The sequence below is a fragment of the Aquarana catesbeiana genome, linkage group LG02 (genome assembly GCF_042186555.1).
Source record: "Aquarana catesbeiana isolate 2022-GZ linkage group LG02, ASM4218655v1, whole genome shotgun sequence".
NCBI lineage: Eukaryota > Metazoa > Chordata > Amphibia > Anura > Ranidae > Aquarana > Aquarana catesbeiana.
The window spans coordinates 419,409,352-419,428,770 of record NC_133325.1 but is presented as its reverse complement, the minus strand read 5'-3'; the positions used below and the strand labels follow the sequence as shown (position 1 = coordinate 419,428,770).

The 19,419-nt window shown below is 41.5% G+C and overlaps 1 protein-coding gene across 1 annotated transcript in view; it reads left to right on the top strand.

The window, feature by feature from the left end:
* The first annotated feature begins 236 nt into the window (after positions 1-236).
* Positions 237-19,419, top strand: part of LUZP1 (leucine zipper protein 1) — a 116,442-nt gene continuing 97,259 nt past the window's right edge. Inside the window, exon 1 of the mRNA XM_073615451.1 lies at positions 237-478. The gene's annotated coding sequence lies outside the window, so the exon portion shown is untranslated. The remainder of the gene's footprint in view (positions 479-19,419) is intronic.

Sequence of the window (19,419 nt, the reverse complement as noted above, 5' to 3'; positions counted from 1 at the left end):
TATCAATGTGGGGGTATTTGTTCATGTTTTACAAAAGTGTCTGCATTTCCCATAGACTTGAATAGTTTGGTGTATTAATGACACCGAGTTGTGAAGTAGCCTGGTCTTTGTACGTGTCCCTTGGCCTCCAGCAAACAATGCTCCCTCTCCTCTCCTGTGCTCTCGTCTCCCTCCCCGGCTGGCTGTGTGCTCGTCTCCCCGGTCTGTCCCTTCCCCTGGGCTCTCCGGGGCCCCGCCTATCACTGCACGGCCCAGCTTCTCCTTATATGGCCGAGCCGTGACGGCAGCAGTGTGGAGGCTGGTTCTAGGGAAGGGAAGCCCACCTTGCATTGTTACTATCCCCTGCCTGGAATGTGATGTCTGAGCCCTGCACTGCAGGGAAGAGAAGGGGGGAAGAGCAGCTCAGGAAACCGAGCCGCCGCCACTGCCGCCACCTCCTCCGGGGACTTTCTTCCTTTCCTGTGCCATTGTACACCAGGTAAGTACAGGTCCGGGGTGCTCGGGTGTATAAGTCAGTGGTGTCATGTCCTGTGAGGAGACTTTCAGCTGGTGACCCCCTGGGGAGTGCTCAGGCACGCTGTGCTGGTGTCCAGTCTAGAACACGAGCCCATTGGCTGCTAGTTTGCTGTGTCTCCCATTATGTGGAGGAATGTGCTGCCTCCTGTACTCTTCTATGGACTGCAGTCACCTCCTCTGCAGTCAGGAGATCAGGTGGGCTGCTAACAGCTTTGCCTCACTTCTCTGTGCCACCTCATTCTACATGGACGAATCCAAGGCATTTCATTCTTAATTTCTAAATCATTAACTCTTAACCCCCCCCCCCCCCCCCCACACATACAAAATAAGTCACCTCTGAAGCCTACGAGGGGTTAACCGCCGCTCCAATAGGCCTGGCTGACATTAAAAGACGATTATGAATTCCTTATGCTGATTTTGGCAAGACTGCACACACGACGTTCTATGTGGGATTAGAAAATGACTTCCTTATTGCAAAGGATTTTTTTTTTTATTTATTATATTAATTAATTAATTTTTTTAATAGTTTATTTTTAAAGCGAGGTTACTTGGTGCCAGCGTTGTTGCGGTGTAGATAGCGTAATGGGGTTTAATAAAGACGGAGATGGTCCTTTTGGCTTGTTGGGTTCCGTTTGCCGCAGTCCTGTTCCTGTTAGGATTCGTACTCTCTGCTTGAGTCATCAATCTGCAACACATTTCACTGTTTAATGCCTGCGGGGCTTAAAGGGAAACCTGAAGGAAAAACTTCAAAATGGGGGGGGGGGGGTTGGGAGAAAGAAGGGGAACACTAAATTCTGCTTCTGGGGTAATCCATGACATGGCACACAAGGCCCGAAAAAAGAGTCCGCACGTTGCCTTGTTTCAATTACATTCAGATGGATTTCACATGCTTTTCCCAAAGCCCCCCTCTTCCCTTTTTTTTTTTTTTTTTTTTTTTTTTTTTCTTCCCTCTGTTCCTTTCCGCTTGCAATAGGAGCTTAGCCTAAATATTGGTGTGGGGCTACTGTGCGGAACCAGATGAGCTGATTAATTTTAGGAGGAAAAAAAAAATGCGGCAATAAAAATCAGCAAAACTGCATCAAGGTCATCTGCAGGCTTAAGCTTGCTGTGCAGTTCAGCAAAATTCCAATTACTAGTTTCATCTGATGGCTAGCCGCAGAGGAGCAGCGTCTTAGCTCAAGGAATGCAGTCATTGAATCCTACCGTTTTTGTCCGAATGTGGAATTGTAGCTGAAATCTTCTTTTTATATTTCTACATTTTTAGTCTGATTTCTGGATGTACGGAGGCAGGGTCTTTACTGATCGCATGTGGTCTGTTTTGGGGGGGGGGTTTGAAGCACCTTTATATTATTTGGCAGTTAATGTATGGTAGTAATTAACGCCATTTAGTTTATAGAGTGCACACCACAATAATAATGCAAATGATTGTATGTATCCTGTGATTATTCTAGTCTACTCTAAGTCCACCATTCTCAACTAGGGTTCCTCTGGAGCAGGGGTATTGAATTAAAAATTGGGGACTGTGCAAAAGAGTTTTGAATCCTTATGTTTACATTACGACTTGGATAGACGTTGTTCTATAAAAAAAAAAAAAAAATAGCACCCCACCCCCATGTATAAGGTGTGTCCAACACAGCGCCCCCTTATATAAGGTGTCTCCAAAACTGTGCTCTTTGCGCCAGGTGTCCCCCATCACAGAGTTCCACCTTTTCTATGCCAGGTACCCCCCCCCCATCACAGAGTTCCACCTTTTTTCTATGCCAGGTACCCCCCCCCCCCCATCAGAGTTCCACCTTTTCTATGCCAGGTACCCCCCCCATCACAGAGTTCCACCTTTTCTATGCCAGGTACCCCCCCCCCCATCAGAGTTCCACCTTTTCTATGCCAGGTACCCCCCCCCCCATCGCAGAGCTCCACCTTTTCCATGCCAGGTGTCCCGCCATCGCGGAGCTCCACCTTTTCAATGCCAGGTGTCCCGCCATCGCGGAGCTCCACCTTTTCCATGCCAGGTGTCCCACCATCGCAGAGTTCCACCTTTTCCATGCCAGGTGTCCCCATCACACTGCCCCTCTTTTTTTTTTTTTGTCAAGACAGGCAAAGGGCAACCAGGAGGCAAAGCAGGGCAGGCTGGACAGGGGAAGTGCCATTCTTCCTGTGATAGTGGGACAGGGCATGCACATGATAATGTGTGTGTTTGGGGTTGTGTTTTTGTTTTTTTGGATGCTAGCAGTCCTTGAAACCAGTGACTGCAGAGGGGAAAGGGAACCTGGACTGGTTGGCTGGTAGTCTGTATGGGACTGTCACTCTGTGCAAGTCTGGACCTCATTCAACCATTTCGTTATGCTGTTCTAGAGGTTTCTGATGGTCCCTGCATAGTCCTGGGTCCAGTGCCACTTTGCAGAGCTGGCAGCATGCCAACCGATGATCTATTTAGTTGTTTGTAAGGGGACATTCTTCCCACAGACCAACAATACATAGGGCATTCTTCCAACTGACCTCTGATGCTGTCATTTTAGTAGGGGTTCCCGTAAACCTTAATTATTTTATGGGATGTAAACAGTTGAGAGAGGCTGCACCAATTTTTTTGCCCCTCCTGTAGTTTTATAAATGTTGTATAAGGACTGCACCAGTTTTTAGTGTTTGAAAGAAATGAAAGCGCTTGATGTAGTGGTGTAGACATGCTAGTTTTACTTGCTTGAATATGAAATGTATATCTCTTTATCCACCACGCATTGGGTATCTCATTGTGGGTCCAAAATGTGTTAGAAACTGCACAGGTACTCTGACATGTCAGGTATATAGGCGGCAATGGATAACATCTTCCAATATTTCTCCTTTAGAATTAGGCTGACCAATATCGGCTCAATAACAAATGATCAGAGGCCCCTTATTCCCAAAGGAATATCTTCCTGTGAGTGATCCTTGTCCCTTCAAAGGTAAGGCAAGAATTGAGTCAGGTCTTGGCATTCCTGAGGGCTCGCTCAAGGATGGAGATATCTGCCAGTCACTGGCCACTATTCAGTGACCTGGAGTTTTTTTTTTATATCTGTGCCATGATTATACACCGAAGTAGGGCTTTGACTGGCAGTTGATCTGTGACGCTCTAGTTTTGATTAGAGTAAGGAAGGAGTAGAAGAACTCCTAATGGTTTTCACAGCCATCCTTGGCTTCATTAGAGAGATTTACACTCTCTCACTTCCTGTCCTGCTGAGAATGGCTTTACTGGACAGGAAGTGAGGGCAAGTCTACAACAGGGAGACAGAAAGAGAGGGGGGAGGGGGGATCTGACGGGGCTTTAGTCATTCCCTACACACACCCACCTATATAAAAGATGCAACCCCAATTCCACAACAGTAATAAGCTGGCAGGGGTTCTAATTTCCCTCTCTATCCAAGAAGGGGGGGGGGGGGGGAGTTTTAGCTGGAAATTCACTAAATGTCTGCATGCCTGGTCTGGTCAGTGACTCATTAAGTAGACCATGGAGCAGTAAAGAAAGGAAAAGTGGTGTTTCTTTTTAAATCGCAACTAAATTCCTTTTTTTTTTTTTTTTTTTTCCTGCACTTTAAAAAATAAAAGCAGTGGTGTGATTGGTTGTTCTGGTCAGCCTAAAGCTGAACTTCTTCAGGTATGATCATTACTGCATTATTACATCGGTCCAGCTTGGCACAATTCAGGTGTGCATATCTCATGCTTGATGGTCCAGCTCTCCACTGAAGAATCTGGAAATCGCTGTAGTAGTTGCTGCTACTACAGTGATAGCTGCAATGTTCTGGGTCCTGTGCTAAGTGGCTTCCCTTCTGCATAGCGACCACAGGGGGTGCTTGCTCACACTGCCACCATTCACAGAATGCCTTGATTTCTTTCAGTGGATATAAGGCACTCTGATTCAGAGAGGAGGGATGGTGATGTCACAAAAAGAAAGGTGAGAACATACTGCTGGGAAGAGGGGACTTAAGTGATCTTTTTTCTTTTGTCCTGTTTTGGTGAAGGAAAGGGTCATGTTAACTTTTTGTTTTGTTTTTTCTTGATGGCCACATTATGCCTTGGTCTGTAATGTTGTAGAGTAGTATACCAATGTCCATAACCAGCTGCCTAACAGCCAGGTTTGTATATCCGCCTAATGAGCCATCACCTTCACTTTCCTGTTTATCAGGTTTTCCTAATTGGTTCAGTTGCATGTTGTTGATTTGTAATAATGTTCTATTGTGATGCTTCCTTCCAAACCTGAACAAATGACAACAGCCAGATAGCCACTATGCCTAAAATTTAACAGGGAACATTTAGGACCCATTCACATTTGGGAATGGGAGCGAGACATGCGTTAGGGTACTCCAAGAATGTAAAATCACGCCTGGTTCAAGGCAAATATTTGGTCCCTACACTTCTTTGGCACAGCAAACGTACATAGGGAAGCCCTATGTGCAACATGTGGAAACGTGCCTGAATCACGCTTTTTGAAATTGCAAGCAAAACTAACTGGGAACAAGTTTTTAGCAATGATGAGATATAATATATATATATATTTATTTATTTATTTATTTATTTATTTATTTTTTTTTTTAACACCTTTTCTATTGCTGCTTCTTCTGGAATTCAAAGTATTGTGGCGCACCCAATGAATATCACATTAATCTTTCTACCTGTGCTTTAGTCTAGTGCAGGCGTTGGCAGCCTGAAACTCATGGGAGTCATGCCTCTGTGGCTTAGTCCTGCAATAGGACTTGTAGTTCTACAACAGCTGAAATGTCAAGGTTGCCTATACCTGGTCTATAGTAAAGTTGTTTATTCACACACTTAACCATTGAGTGCTAAATTCAGCCATGCATGTATATGATAAAAGCTAAAAATGTTGGCTGCATTGAACTCAAGCTTAATGTTTGGATCATGCAAAGGAAGCGGAAGTGTTTATTCAATGAATACATATGCTGGCAGATACTGTCTTAATATGATCAAGAATCTAGAGTTTAGCATCTACAGTCCAGGGTGTTCGCTGCTTAAATTCTTTTCTGATCAGTTACCCCAAAAAATGCAAATGCATTTTCTGTTGGCATTTGTTGATATTGGACATCAAAATCCTTTGAGATAATCAGTTTTCTTGCGAGCATCTTGGCATCACACCCTGCAACATCTGCTTAATATGAATGAAACCTAAACTTTAGCTCCTTTTCCATTGGGTAAATGCAGTGATGCCTAGCAGGCAGCTTTGGGTACAAGTGGCACTAGCACCTGATGTCTGTCCTCCCTATTCACCAACATGAGAAAATGTTAGCCTGTGTCATCTTAAGGCAATTGTCATGGAGTAATGGTGCTCTTATGAAAATTTTAGATTGCGTTTCTTTTATCCCATATCTCTGAAAAATTTGGGATTACAGTGATCTATTTATATCTTGCCCCCCCCCCCCCTCCCTTCATATTCAATAAAGAAAGGAAAGGATGAGGAACGTTGTGACCCAGTTATTAGATTCTGCCTAGATCCTTCTCCATCCTTACATACTTGTAACTACATGCCAGAATTTTTAGACCTCATGCACACTGCAACTCTTCCAAGCACCTTTTCTCCCAACAGGAGAAAGCCGTGTTTAAAATACTTCTGAAGCCTAATTTTTCAAACACGTTAAAAATTAATACTCAAACGCTATACGCGCCTAGAGCTGAAGTGTATTTTCACATGTTTAGGCACGCCGAGCATTTTTTTTTTTTAATTTTTGTGACAAATAAGCTCCCCTCCTGAACATGCTGGCCCTGAGGTTTTTTTTTTTTGGTTTTTTTGAATGGCGTGTGGATGGTTTTTGTTTGTGTCCCCACTGGGTAAATTTCCCCTGACTTCTATTTGTAACACGAAGATAAAAAAAAAAAAAATTGGCATCACTAGGAAAAGAAGAAAATACTGCAATGAAAGCTTATGCTTTCAATTCCAGTAATGCTAAATTGTGTATTTTGCAGGTGCCTTTTTCCCTATTACTATTTGGTGACATTTTACATCAGCACTCCTATCCCTTTTTAGATGTAATTGTCATACTGTCTGCACAAGTTGAGACACGTGATGTCATGCATTCTGTCTTGTGCATGTTCAGTATAACTATACTTTGAGAGCCCTCCAGACGTAAACTTTAAAAATGGCAGCATGGGAGTGCATGGCCTGGGCAGGTTGAGAACTGGTGGAAGTGAAGAAAGTCACAGGTTGTTTACAACAAACAAGACGCACACTTGTTTAGGTACACACGTTCATATTTTATTTGCAGTTTCTAGAGGTAGGGGGTCCTCTTTAATGTCCTTGTGATTTCTTGACATGAGGATGGGAAGTGAGGGGAAATCTCCCCAAAGTGGACATGGGCACCAATAAAAACCTGATGGATTTTATGCCTTCCTTGCTGCTCAAAACATTTAAAAACCTGGAAGCCGGTTGCTTTCTTTGCAGAGCTGCACCAAATTTTGCACTCTCCAGTTTTAGTAAATCAGCCCTACTGAATAAAGTGACAAGTGAGGTTTAATTCATTAGACAGGGGTCTCAAACTGGCAGCCCTCCAGCTTTTGCGAAACTACAAGTCCCATGAGGCATTGCAAGGCTGACAGTTACAAGCATGACTGGCAGAGGCATGATGGGACTTGTAGTTTCGCAACAGCTGGAGGGCTGCCAGTTTGAGACCCTTGCACTTGGACTTCCAATAAGCTATACATTTGTACATTATGTGCCAGTATTACTTGTACTGACATTGTGGTGTGGGGTATGCGGGTCCCTGTGGCTTTGGGTCCGTCAAACAGCTTTCCAAAGGAAACATACAAAAATTCTTCTGGGTATGCATGTGATGTACAAAATGATGCATACGTAAGGCATGCTGGTCAACATGTTGTCAACATCTGTGCTTGCCAGTCCATTCAAAGTTGGGAGGATTCATAACTATCTATGAAATCTGCTATTGATGACGCACATGATACAATTTCACTGTGCAACCGCCTATAGATTTTCCAACTATGCAGTACAAGGAACTACCTAATTGCATGTAAATGTTATGAATAGTTTAAGTAGGTCCTCTTACTACATAGTTGTTACCTTTTGATTTACATACCCTGGCAGGATTTATGACTTCTTGGCCATTTTTCAGAGCATACGAATGATAAAACAAACATTTTTTACTCATGGTTAGTGTTTGGCTGAATCCATTTATTATTAATCAACTGCGTTTTATTCTTTTTAAATCATAATGACAACAGACACTACCCAAATGACCCTGATCAAATATTTACATACGCTGGTGATTTTGGCCTGATAACATGCATACAAGTTGACACAAAAGGGTTTGAATGGCTATTTAAAGGTAACCATCCTCACCTGTGATCTGTTTGCTTGTAATTAGTGTGTGTGTGTGTGTAAAAGGTCAATGAGTTTATGGACTCCTGACAGACCCTTGCATCTCCTATTCAGTGCTTCACTTACGTTTCTGGATTCTGAGTCATGGGGAAAGCAAAAGAATTGTCAAAAGGATCTGCGGGAAAAGGTAGTTGAACTGTATAAAACAGGAAAGGGATATAAAAAGATCCAAGGAATTGAGAATGCCAATCAGCAGTGTTCAAACTCTAATCAAGAAGTGGAAAATGAGGGGTTCTGTTGAAACCAAACCACGGTCAGGTAGACCAACTAAAATTTCAGCCACAACTGCCAGGAAAATTGTTCGGGATGCAAAGAAAAAGCCACAAATAACTTCAGGTAAAATACAGGACTCTCTGAAAACATGTGGTGTGGCTGTTTCAAGATGCTTTTGAAGAAAGATGGGCTACATGGTCAAGTCGTCAGAAGAAGGCCATTACTACGCAAATGTCACAAAGTATCCCTCTTACAATACGCCAAACGGCACAGAGACAAGCCTCAAACCTTCTGGCACAAAGTCATTTGGAGTGATGAGACCAAAATTTAGCTTTTTGGCCACGACCATAAACTACATTTGGAGAGGAGTCAACAAGGCCTATGATGAAAGGTACGGAGGTGGATCGCTGATGTTTTGGGGATGTGTGAGCTACAAAGGCACAGGAAATTTGGTCAAAAATTGTTGGCAAGATGAATGCAGTATATTATCAAAAAAAATACTGGAGGAACATTTGCATTCATCAGCTAGGAATCTGCGCATGGGACATACTTGGACATTCCAACATGACAATGATTCAAAAACACAAGGCCAAGTCTACCTGTTATTGGCTTCTGCAGAATAAAGTGAAGGTTCTGGAGTGGCCATCTCAGTCTCCTGACCTCAATATCATGAGCCACTGTGGGGAGATCTCAAATGTGCAGTTCATGCAAGATAGCCCAAGAATTTACAGGAAGAGGAGATGGGCAGCTTTTCCATCTGAGAAGATAGAGGGCCTCATCCCCAAATACCACAAAAAAACTTCAAGCTGTCATTTTATGTTAAAGGGGGCAATGCACGGTATCAAGAACTGGGGTATGTAAACTTTTGATCAGGGTCATTTGGGTAGTTTCTGTTCCCATTATGATTTAAAGAGTAAACACAGTTTGATAATAAATGGCTTCAGACAAACCCTAACCATGAGTGAAAAATGATTCTGTGTCATTATTCATATTCTCTGAAAAATGGCCAAGAAATCATAAATTCTGCCAGGATATGTAAACTTATGAGCACAAGTGTGTGTGTGTGTGTGTGTGTGTGTGTGTGTGTGTGTGTGTGTGGTTTTGTTTTGTGTTTGTTTGTTTTTTTTTTTTTTTTTTATTTTTTTTTTTTTTTTTCCTAGCAGTTGCTTCATTGTGGGTTGGGAAATAGAGCATTGTTAAGCATTTAATTTAATATATGAATGTTCACATTAAGAACGTGCATGCAGTTTGTATATTCTTGTTAAACAAGTTCTCACAATGACAGGAAAGGTTAGTTTTTAAGAGCACAAACATAATTGCTGGTTTATTATTCATCAGACTTAAGGCGTGATTTGCCCTATATATTGACTGTAAACTCTAAGGGTGGAAAACAATCCTATTTTTAAATGTGATCCTGTACGTGTTGGGGTACACAGTACTACTGAATCGTGTGCCTAAATAGATGTGTGTTTATTTTTTTTTATCTTTATTTATTTTTTCGGATAACCGTCTCCCACTCTCAGGCCTGATCAAGCAGCGATCTGTCTGTGAGGCACACCTTCATATGCAGTCATGTGTGTTGGGGATTTTTCATTAAGGCTACATTCACACTTGTACGACTTCAAGGTTGCGCTGACTTTGGGGTGCAACTTGAATACGACTGGCTTTGACCAGTAATAATGCATAACTGTTGCATTGTATAATATTCAGGTACGACTTCTGAGGGTTAACCTTGAGGCTGCATTCACACCTGAGCATTTCAAAGTCGTGCGTTTTACCGCAATTTTTGTTCAGGCACCAATGTAAAAATCAGAAACGCCTGTATCTGCCTCAAAGAAGCTTATGTTCATTTTTGAGCTAGGGCGTTTTTCAGGCGTTTTTGCTTTAGGTGATAAAACGCTCAGATGTGAACAGGTGCCATGAAATGAATGGGATTTGGCTTGTTGGGCATTTTTCGGGCGTTTTATGAGCTGAAAACGTTCAGCTGTGGAATGCAGACTTAAGACTATGGCCCTCAAGTTGCCTGAAAGTCAGACAAAGTAGTGCATGAAGTCGCTGCAACTTTAAGTTGCACATAAATTTAATGGGTATTATTCGAAAACGTGGGGAACAACTTGTCATGCAACTTTGATGACCAAAGGCTCGCACAAGTTTGAATGGAGCCTTAAGGAAACTTGTTATGAAAGAAATATGATGGCAGCCATTGCTGACCTCTCCTGATATTGCTAGTTGTGTCTCTATCATACTAATGCTTTGGCTTCAGAACTGACCTTGTACAAGTATAAAGCTGATGACTGTGTTGGGTCAATGATATTGAAGTTTTACAACCAGACAATCAGCATTTCCAGAAGACGACCAGCATGTTTTATCTTATACCGGTTGCTTAGAGCTTTATATTGCTTTGCATCCTATGGCTAGGTACTCGCTGATGATGCATTTAGTTGCTTATACTCGTACAGCATGTATTACAATTAAACTGTTTCTTGTGTTAATGAGAGACACACACACGCACACGTTGCTATAGTACAGTTGAAAGTCCTTATCTTGCTGTACAGTGTTACCTGTCCAAAGTCCTTTCTATAAAAAACTTGTTATGGAATATGAATCCTAAAGCCTTATGGAATCTTCTCTCTGGGCTTTAGAAAAAAGGATGTTATAGGAAAGTTTGTTTTTATATTGTCTTTGGTGAATACTTGTCACAAAGTTAAAAAAGGCAGTATTCTGAGTAAATGACATTACTTGGGTATGAAGGGGAGACCAAAAACCCTGCATCAAACTACATTATCTTTGTTTGTTTTTAGTTTTCTGGAACCATTTATGTAAACTTGCACTGTCAGTACAGTAGTGAATGCAGGTGGGCCCGTGGAAGCTCAGAATAGCTTGCTTGCACCATGGATGCTCATAAATGCTGCTCCTAAAAGCCGGGCAAATTATGAGTTTGGTGTTTGTACACAACAGCAGTCTGTCAGGTGTGTGTTTTTGTGTTTTTTTTTTCTCAAGGTGAACGATGTAATGGGAAACCCTGCTAAAATAACTTTAATCTGGGGTCTGTAGGAAGGATGCCTTTTTTTTTCTATTGGTTTTTCCGTATGGCCACCCTTTCAGACAACTAAAAATATTTGGTGCCGTGGACCTGGATTTATGCAGGCACTACCAGATGGAGGTTGATCGACTACAGCTGAAGGTACTCTATGGTTCCATGGACTCCTGGCTGAGATAATTGCACTAGAAAAAATGTCTGGTTAATATAGACCGCATCTAGTGCAGTGAAATGACCTTCTGTTTTCAGCCCAACAAACGAACAGGGGGCCAGTCTGTCATTGCTGTACTAGTAAGCAATAAAAATCAGATGAATGGCAGTGTGTGTGTATGTATGTGTGTGTGTGTGTATGTATATATATATATATATATATATATATATATATATATATATATATATATATATATATATATATATATAAATTTTTTGTGGTGAACCATTCTATACACATACACTGGGGGGGGCATTCCATAAAGCCGCTGTGGCACTTTTCGGATGTTTAATTGCTTGTTAATGTGTTGCACCTAATTCAGAAAACCTCTGTGACAGGTTTGGACCTGACAGCGATGCATGCATCAAGTTCAGGTAGTTCTAATGTGCTCCACATTTACATTGTGGTGCAACACCAAGTTCAATATAAAATACTGACAGTTCGTATCTTACGAAAGTGGAGCTAATTAAGACCAATTTTCTTTTGCCGTACAGAAACGAGATTTTGCAAAGTTTCCCATGTGCAACGCACTTGTCGCATGCTGCGCCACCTACAAGTTCTTGATGGGCACATGAATTTGGCGCCACTTTTAGATTAATGCGAGACACGTTTGCAAAATCTATCTGCTCCAGTTTTAATCAATTCCAGGGACTGTGTTTGTTTGTTTCAAAAGTAAAGCTAAAATGGGTTTCCTTATCTGTGGCATGACTACAATCTATTGTTATGCTGTGCTGAGTCATTGTCCTGTCCTCCTCCCATTCTTCTGCTCCCAATTTAAATGTATTTAATGTTGAAATTAGTTACCGATAATAGCTTTCACCTGGTTTTCAGTTCAAGTGCAAAGGCATTCCTAATGATTTGTACACTCAGCGGTAATTTGGGAGGGAAAAAAAACTGCTGATGACTGAATGGATGGTAACAAACTTCAGGTTCTCCTCACTTTAGCAAAGAAGTCCTTTGACTGTATCCATTTTATATATTGTCATCACCAGTATTGGTTCCACTAAGTCCAGTAAAAACCCTAATGTACTGTGTATATACTACTCTAAAGTAGCATTGCCAGCTAAACCACTGACATAGTCGACAATAATATTTTTAGAAAGCAATGTGGTAGATGAGGATAGGATCTACCTATGAAAATGAAATTTAAAATTCACCTAACATTGTCCCAATGTTTTAGTTCTTAGGAGAAACATGTAATTAGAAAAACCATAAGATTCTTGTGGTTTATATGACAGTGAAATTCCCCTGCGGGTAGGTACTGTGTGGGTTGTTGTGTTTTTTTTTTTTTTTTTTTTTTTCTTCCTTCAGTTGACTCAGAGGGAATGTCTCAATTATGACGATGAAAGCTTGTCGTTTAAGAACTATGTTTTTAGTGTCACAAGAAGAATGTATCCCAGACGTTCATTTAATTTAGCTGTTTAAAAGAAACAGGAATTCCTCAGTATGTTTCTTCTGTACATTTAGTGAAAAGTAAAATTGCTGACTGGTAGGTGGTACCATTATGTCATGGTTAAAAATAATTAAGGGAGTTTTTTTGGTCGGAGACATTCCATGACTTTGTGAAAGCATGGTTTTAAGTCCTAGTCATCTGAGGTGACCACTTTCTTTAAAACTAAAGTATTTACTTTACATAGAGCTGTTACTTTTATTTCAGTTAGTCTATATAATATGACTACTTTTTTCATTTCTTTAATTTTTTTATTAGTTAAATTCAGCCACTTTGTTTCAAATTTATGTGAGGATACATGCACACTGGCTTTTAGTACAACCCTAACTCCAAAAAAAGTTGGAACGCTGTGCAAAATCTACATAAAAAACAGAATACAATGAGTTGCAAATCTTCCTAAACCTATATGTAATTCACAATAAAAAAAATGAAAAACCTCAAGTGTTTTAAAACTGAGAAAATATACTATTTTAAAAGAATTTTATTTTATTTTTTTTGCTTGAGACTGATGCTCACCATAGCTGATCTTCGTATAAATGTATGTATGTGAAAGCCTCAGTCAATGCCGCTCCTCAAGCCATGCCACCTCCTGAGCGCCAATGGGGCTCTACACCTCAGCCTGGAGTGGCACCTCCAAGTACTTATGGCCTTATTTTAGGAAAAAGAAGGCAATTTTGAAACTGGCAGCAACACGTCTCAAAATTGCGACAGGCCCATGTTTACCATGGTGTAGCATCCCCTCTTCTTTTAATACTCTGTAAAAGTCTGGGAACTGAGGAAACCGGTTGCTGGAGTTTTGGAGAGGCATGCTGTCCCATTCTTGCCTGAACAGATGTTGCTCTACTGGATTTGTATTTCAGCATGGATGATGCCTTTACAGATGTGCAAGCTGCCCATTCTGTACACAATAATGCACCCCCATCTCATCAGAGATACAGGTTTTTGAACGCTGACGACAAGCCAGAGAGTCGTTCTCCTCTACAGTCTGCAGGGCACAGTGCTCACGGTTGCCAAAAAATGACATTTCGATTTTGTTTGACCACAAACCAGTTTTTTTCACTTTGCACCACTTTAAATGAGCTTTGGTCCAGATCATGTTCAGATATGGCGGGCTTCGATGCATGATAGAGCTTTACCTTACATATTTGGAAGGCACCGCAAACTGTTCACAGGCAGAGATTTTTGGAAGTACTCCTGAGTCCATGCAGTGATGTCCATCGCAGAATCGTGCCTGTTTTTAATGCAGTGCCATCTGAGTGCCCGAAGATCACAGGCATCAAATATTGCATTTCAGCCTTGTCCCCTGGACACAGATTTCTCCAAAGTCTCGGAATCTTTTGATATTATGCACTGTAGATAATGATAAATTTAAAGTCTTGCAATTTTATGTTTAGGAACATTTATTCTGAAATTATTTGACCATTTTTATATGCAGCTTTTCAGATTTGTGAACCTCTGCCCATCTTTACATCTGAATCTCTAAGCTGCTCCTTTTTATACCCAATCATGTACCTGATTGACCTAATCAGTTGCAAAATGTTCTGTCTGCTTGTCCTTGTTCAGTACCGCTTACTTTGCCAGCTTTTTTTTGCCCTGTCCCAACTTTTTTGAGCTGCGAGTAAGCACCCGACCGTGGTGTGAAACATGTAAGCTGATACCTGTAGTTCACCTTTTGTATCTGGCACTTGAATAAGAAATTGCACAGGAGTGCGGCCGTCCAGTCTTTTCTTCTAAGTATCTGTTTTGCATACAAGGCTTGCACCTTCCATGTGGGATAGAGGCTTTTTGGAGCAGCAGGGTAAGAGAAACTGCCTTAGAGCGATGTACATATAAAATACATTTATTTATTATTATTATTATTATTATTTATGCATTGAAACTTGTTTTTAGTTCTGTGTAGAGAGAATTGGAACACGGTTTTACTTGTCTGTCCCCATTAGGCCCCTTTGCACACAGAGCTGTCCAGCTGCAGTGTCTCTCCTGGTGTTTTAGTGCACCTGGGACAGACAGTTGGAGTGTTCAGCCCCACTGTAGGCAGCTTGTCAGTCTCCATTGGGCTGTGGCAGGACAGGCCTAAATGCGTGTACTGAGCAATACCGGTTGTTCAGGGCCCTGTGCATTCGGGCAACAAGGACAAACTGCAGCTGGATGATCCTGTGTGCAAGGGGGCATAAGATGACCATAGATGGGTTGCAATTCGGCTGGTTCAGCAGGGAAAATCTTTTCAATAGGGTTGCACCGATACCAGTATTGGTGCCGATAAGGATACTTAATATTTACTGAAGTACAAGAATCGGAATACCCAAAACCGATACCTATGCGATTTGAGCCCATACAAAATGAATAGGCTCAAATCACACTGTAAAGAATCTCATGCAATTTGAAAAGGAATGTGGTGTGATTCCTGTCTGAATCGCATGGTTTCCCGCATCGCTCCTGTGTGAACCCAGGCTGAAGTCACTATGACATGCCTGTGTTCAAACAGGAGCGGTGCAGGAAATCGCTTGCGATTCAGACAGGAATCTCGCCACATTTCTGTTCAAATCGGATTTGATTCTTTTCAGTGCGATTTGCAAATTGCACCGCAAAGGTTATAGTACTCGCCAGTAAAAACAAAAAAAACAGTATTTGGTGCAACCCTATTTTTCGATCAGCAGCCGCAGCCAATCACCTGCAGCTGCTGATCAGTGTGCTCGCATAGCAGAGGGTTTTCACTGACAGAATGCAATGGCACAGCGTGGAGGATTCCTCCATCCACCTTGCTTGTGTGGATAAGGGAATCCTTCCCCTTTTTTGGTCTACTTGCTGATTTTGGGGGGGGGGGGGGGGGGGGGGTGGGGAGATTTATAACCAGCTATAGGAAGATTTCACTATTTTATATTGTATTTTTGGAACGTGCGAAAAAGTGTACAGTAGAGCTGCATGATTCTGGCTAAAATTAAAATCACTTGGTTGTTCTTTATTTTTTGTTTTTTGATTTGCTGTTTGATTTCTCGTGGCATAACATCTTTCACATTATACAAAAAAAATTGGGATATCATTTTCTAGCAAATAATACAGATTTTAACGTGTCAGAAAAAGGCTTAGTCTTAAAGTCTAAGTGGTTAAACTGCCCTCATTTGCAGACTGAAGTTCATCCCTTTGACCTAGGTCTCCAAACTATGGCCCTCCGGTTGTTCAGGAACTACAATTGCTATCATGCCTAGTCATGTCTGTGAATGTCAGATTTTTACAATGTGACGTGTAGTTCTGCAAAAGCTGGAAGGCCGTAGTTTGGAGATCCCTAGAACCATATCACACTTGCAGCGCCCTTAATGGCACTCCAAATGCAGTTAGCAGATGCAGGTTTTGCAAAAAGGTTCTGGAGCTTTTTTGGTGCATTTGTCACGTGTAGGGCAGCCCATTAAAGTAAATAGACTGCCCAATTGTTTACAGGTTTGAAACGCAAAAAAACTGAGCGGGAATGCCCTGATTACATGTTTTTGTTTGCCCCCTGCAAGGAGATGCCGCTAATTGGCTCTCGCCATTCTGGGACGGCAGGGTGGGCAGCAACTGGTTAAAGTGCTGATTGTGTATACTGAGAAGATTTCCTGTTGCTTGTTGTATAAAGTGTCATAAAGTCTTAACAGGGACACAAACGGTGAACTGGCCATAGGCAGTTTGAATCTTGGATGGGTTCAGAAGGAACCGGTCGAGATTCGAACAATGTATGGGCAGGCTGATTTTACCCAAATTGATTTCATGACTATTTGTGGGGTGTTTTAGTCACATTGGGATTAAGGCTTTTGGGTAACAAACAGTACATTAGTCTAATGAACCTTAAAGAGGAACTGCAGTCTGCTCTCATAATTTGTAATAAAAACATCTTTGCCATTCTGAAGCTTCCTCCAACCACTTTGCATATTTTATATATACTGTGATTCTGTACTTGAAAATATGCTGCAGAAATCTCTCTCCATTGAGTCTGGCTGCACCCATTTTAACTGTGGGCAACTGGATTTACAGACGCACACCTCTTGCTCTGCAGCTCTCATTGGCCCTCTTATGACTCGACACCACCACCCCCCCTCCTTTGGGGAACCTCTCTCATGAGTGATAGCTGTGGTATGATGTCATAAGCCTATGCTTTTTACCAACAGGAAGTGGGCTGTATAAGGTATTTACTGGCAGAAAAAAAATGTTTTGCTATCCAAATTTAAACAACAAGGGCAGAAGATTTTAATAGATGGAAAGTTGAGGGGAAAAAATGACCGAAGGTCCGCTTCAATAGCAACAAGCTGTTTTTGAGGATAATTGCACCAGCATAGTAGGGACTCCATGTACATTTTGAAGATTGCTGCAATTTTTTTACTCTTGGAACATAGGGCCCATTTGCACTATTGTGGTGCACTAATGTGCGTTGCATTAAAGCAATGCGCTCATATTTAATGGACTGTCAACCAGCACACAAAAAAACAGACCTGCATTATTTTTTTTTTTTTTTTTTTTAACACCACACAATGAGGCGGATTTTAATAAAGGATCTGAAAGATTTGCTTTAATTATCCAGTCACATGAAAATCCCTGTTTTACTTGTACGTCTGTATATGATTGGATAATTTTTTTTATTTTTTTTTTAACTTTGTTAATTACATTCAAAATTTTCTCTAAAACAGGTGCATTGTGCTATGCTTTGTATTGTGCAAGAGGAATGGAAATGCACATATAGCTGTGCTTTAAAGTGTTCGTTATCAGAATTTCATATTCCTGAGATGTGCCTGCACTAAGCGGGAGAGCACACCATGGTCAGTTCTCTAGCTGTGCTGGGAACTCGGGCTGCTCTCCAGTGATCAGACCCTCCCCTCCTGCACAGCCTTTAACTGGCAAGAGCAGTGTGCTGCTGTCTCTCCCCCCCCCCCCCCCCAACTCTTATGCAGCTGAGCACAGAGGGAATGTGATCCCTTATAAAAAGGGGGAGGTATTTATAATGTGTGGTGTTGGGGTGTGTTTACATTTTTCTTCCCCTTCTTCTTCCTTTTTTTTTTTTTTTTTTTTATATCTATACACCATTTCTATTGTAAACTGAATGGGTTGTTTTACAAGTAAGTTTGTTTGGTTTTACAGTCACTTTAACATACATTGGGGTATAGCACATTTTGCTATCTGCAACCTGCCAGGTAACTGAGGCTTCTCAGTTCTGGTTTTAAAGTGCCATTGTGCCGTATTCCCTTAGTGGGTATATGAAGGCCAAAGGGTTCTTTGGCTACACATTGAAAGTGGTTTTCTTTCAAACCTACAACTGATATTTTAGATTGGCAGGTAATGTATTTAAGGACAAACTTTCCTAACTGTTTTAATACGCAGATGTAATATTCTGTGTGAGATTGAATTGTTTAAAGTGGAAGTAAGCCATCCTGTTGTTTCAGCCAAGGAAGCTTGCCATCTTGACCTCTGTTTAATCTGTAACTGCCATGGTGCTGCACATGTGATCAGATATGACACCAACCATTGGATGGTTTCTCAGTTTGGATGAGAGCACAACCAATGTGCCAGTTACAAAACTGTTAAATCGATGGGTTTACTTCTGCTTTAAGCTGTCAAAAGATTTGCAATTCTTTGCAGCTGGTCTTGGGATTAAAGCACCGCTGACACACTGCATAGGCAGGAAGGTGAACTCCCTTTTTTCTTTTGCAATTAATAACCTTTGCAGCGGTTTTCCAAACTGTGACCCAGGGGCCGGATGCAGCCCTTGGTGCACTATTCCTTCCACTGACATTACCAATGGGGCAAATTCCTGCCACTGACACCTTCGATGATGGGCCACTATTCCTCCCACTGATGAGGCATCTTCTAGTCAGTGGGAGTGAGTCCTCCCACTGACTACAGTCAGGCCCTCTAATTCTGAAGGATAGTAAACTGCCCATTTATTTAGAAAGTTGGAGACCCCTGGCCTTGGCCACTGAGGGAGACTAAAGCTGGATACACACTATACATTTTTTTTTTTTTTTTCTTTTAGATTCACCATATAATATGGGTGTCAAACCTTAACGGTTTCAATTTGTATGCAATCAGGCAGGCCCTTGCACTACATGGTTTTGGTAAATCTGAAGGCAATCAAACAAAAGTTGTATAGTGTGTATCCAGCTTCAGTTTTTGAAAGTGTAAACTGCACACTCCCAATATGCAGCTCTGGCAGGATCCCAGCCCATGCAGTTTTGTCCTTGTGTAGAGTTAAGACACCACCACTGATGCATCTAATCGATATATGAAGGTTGTACCAAATTGGCTGTGGATGAAGAGGAGACTGCTTATTTAAGCGGTTCGCTACTTTTGTCCTATGCAAGTGCAGTGACTTTTGTTCCATTCAAAATTTACAGACACTTGTCTGGCATGCCATGCTGTGCTCTTAGTTCCTGCATCTGTTCTGGATACGCTTGTAAGATTTGTTCCTATGGACAGTGGTGTTCTTCATCTATGTAAATTGGTGGGTATAGCACAGAATTATTCTCTGCTTTTATGTGACAAGTAACAAGGTTACCCTTTTGTTGTATTCCAGTGATTTTTGGTGGCTGTGGGTTTTTTTTTTTTTAACTTTTTGTGTAAGCATTTTTGACAGGGACTTGATGCATTTTGCATAAGTA